Below are 3,336 nucleotides of genomic sequence, written 5' to 3'. Positions count from 1 at the left end.
CAGTGGTTCTCAACCTTGGCTGCACATTAGAATCACCTGGGAATCTTTTTAAAAATCCTGATTTCTGGGCCTCATACTCCGGAAATTCTGTTTCTTTATTATGTGGTGGGGCCACAACACTAGTAACAAAGAAACAGAATTTCCAGAGGATAAGGCCCAGAAATCAGGATTTTAAAAAGATTCCCAGGTGATTCTAATGTGCAGCCAAGGTTGAAAACCTCTGCTCTAAGGGAAAGGAAGTCTGTTCCTTTGCCTTTTCCTCCCAAAGGGGAGAATAAGTAATTGTTGTAAGAAGAAGTGAAATTATCAAGGGACCCACACACAAAAAGATAAATCAAATTTATCTTTTTTACTAACCTGTAGAGAAAGATTTAGGAAAAAAAATAGCACAGAACTAAGTTGGAGGAGGAGAAAGAGAGGAGATGGGATATGAATCAGAGTCCTTCTCTGACCTTGAAAGACCTTATAATCTCAGCAGCAGGCAGCTCACCTCACTAGTAATACTGGAAATTGAAGCAGGGAGGGGAAAGTACACCACATGTAGAATGCAAGCCAAGTTGGAAACAGCCAGTCATCATTTCTAAAGGGAAACATCACCATAGAGGTTATGCTGACAACTATCCAAACTCCATGTCCTTCTATAGCCCTGGACCACCTCAACTTTATTTGCATATAGATCCGTAACTTCTTTTCCTAAATTTACTGTTTACAAGGTTTCTTGTTTCCATTTTGGATATGTTTGATTTATTGTAATCTTCAATGTCTTAGTGATGATTCTAATTGTGGAAAATTCACTTTAATTGAATGTAATATGATCACAATTCCATATGATACCAGAGACAGCTCTCTCTCTGTCTAGTCCTTCGCAGAACATCCTAACCATAAGGTTTCAAGACTTTGACCAGAGAGTAAAACAAGTATCAAGAATGAGCCAAACCCTCTACTTCTAGACCTTCATGATTCTAAGGATAGAACCAAAAGTTGGCTTCAGGTCCAACTGGCAATTGCTTCCCTGACTAAACACTTGCTGAGCTGCCTGTACTGGCTCCCAGGACATTGCTTCATGGACACTCCAGCAGAATAAGATGCAGTCATTCAGGGTAAAGGAAATGGTTTCTTTCTCTACTTGCAGGACTTCTGACACCAAACACGTGTGTTTTCTACTCCAAGCAATTCCCAATTCTCTGCCTACCAGCTGAATGTCCACAATTCAATTCTAACACTAACTACCTAGAGTGAGCCCTACTCTGCAGGTCAGGGGTTTAATACTCTGCTGCAAAAGCCAACTGCCCATCCCACGTTGTTACCTGCACTTCTAATCAACCAGTTATATATTTGAGGTTCTCATAATCCTCTCCTCAAGTTTGATAATTTGCTAAAACAGCAGGAAAGTGCTTTACTTACTCTTACTAGTTTATACAAAGGATACAATTCAAGAACAGCCAAATGGAAGAGCTGTATAGGGCAAGGTATGTAGGAAGGGCTTCAGAGTTTTCATGCCCGCTACCCAGTGCCTCAATGTGTTCATCAACCCAGAAACTCTCCAAAACATGCTGTTAGGGTTTTTGTGGAAACATGATTGTTGAAACCATTGGTCATTGGTGATTAAGTGAGTCTCCAACCTCTCTGTTGAAAGTAGGTGTAGGGGAATGCTGACAGCTCCCAACCCTCTAATCACTCTAAGCACATGGCTAGTTCCTCTGGTAACCAGCCCTTGTACTCCAAGAGCTACCTCATTAGCATAATCTCAGGTTTAGTAGAAATGGATGTTTTATGAATAACAAAAATGCTTCTTTATCCCTATGACTGTGGAAATTCCAAGAAATTTAGGAGTTCTATGCCAGGAACCAGGATTTAAGACAAATAAATATTGTTTATTTTATCACAACGTCATAAAGCGTTCTCTGCAGTACTGTGGACAGGTCCAACTCCTTTCTCCCAGCAGAAGCGATGAAGTTCTATGTACAACATTTTCCTACCCGCTGGGATCTTTCTTCTTCAGATGCCTCCTAGCACATTGCTTGGCACCACTTTCCTCACCCCTGCCAGAAACACAGTCAATACCAACACCTCCTCAGAGGCTCAACCTAAACTCTCATCAGGGTTAGTCCAGGTGTTGACTTACACAGAATAGTCAGATCCATCAGAATGCCTTTCCTGGGGCCTCAGCTGGACACTCAGAGCCACTGGGTACCAAGGGTCAGGAGGTAGATGCAGTCCGCCCAGATGCAAACATAAGGAGGCGAATCATCTGTAAAGAATTTGAAAGTAGCAATAAAACTAACTAAAAGTCAATCTGATTCTTATCTGCTTGCACAACAATACTAACAGTGTTAGTGATACAATAACCTTCACACAAAAATCTTCTGTGGTCTAAGTTCTAAACAATTACTATGGTTAGAGTAACCTATATATGCAGGTTTAAATGATCACTTTTTAAAACTAGTCCACTAAGAAATATTTCATTCTACATGAAAATTAATTTGCAGAATTATCAGTTACACAGTTAAGTTCAGCCACATAAATAACTTCAACAGTAAATTCATAAGAATTTAACCATCTTTCAAACTCACTTTAGGTGCATTTTCTGGCTCCAACCACTATGAAAGAATATAGCCCTGCTATTATAGTAGTAAAATTAAAATAAACAATCTTTAAAAAAGCCCACTGCATGGGAGAACATATTTGCCAATATTATCTCTGATAAGGGTTTAATCTCCAAAATTTATAGGGAACTCATACAACTTAACAAAAGGAAGATAAACAATCTAATAAAAAATGCTCAAAGGACCTAAATACACACTTTTCTAAAGAGGACAGGAGATCTGCTCAGGGTTAGCAACTGTCCATTACCTAAACATTGCAGGCCCAATATGAAAATTCCTCATGTCTTAGAGGTTGTCTCAAAATGCTAAGAGTCTCATATAAAAGGACCTTTTGTGAGCCACCAGGGACTGCTAGGCAAGTTCTCGCCTGGTTTCTCTGGTAGTCACGGAGAAAACTCACTGACCAGACGAAAGCAAGGGGTACTGGCTCCCAAAATATTCACCTCCAGGGAACTGTTTTGTGTGGAGACAATGAAACCTGAAATAACGCACAACTGTTTGTATGTTCAAATTTTAGAAAACATGTGGATGGAGGCACTAAGCAGATCATGAATACAGATCATAAGCTTTTAGAGCTGGAAAAAACCTCAGTATCCCATTTACCACAGTAAAACCCTCATTTTACAAGCAATATTAAGTCAGGATCTCCTGACTGCCAGCTTAGTGTTCTTCCTAAGATGCCCTGCTCTCTAATCAATTGTGGAAACAGTATTTTGGAGCATATAAAAAT

The sequence above is a fragment of the Myotis brandtii genome, unplaced genomic scaffold (genome assembly GCF_000412655.1).
Source record: "Myotis brandtii unplaced genomic scaffold, ASM41265v1 scaffold1651, whole genome shotgun sequence".
NCBI lineage: Eukaryota > Metazoa > Chordata > Mammalia > Chiroptera > Vespertilionidae > Myotis > Myotis brandtii.
Note: the sequence above shows the minus strand (reverse complement) of the source record.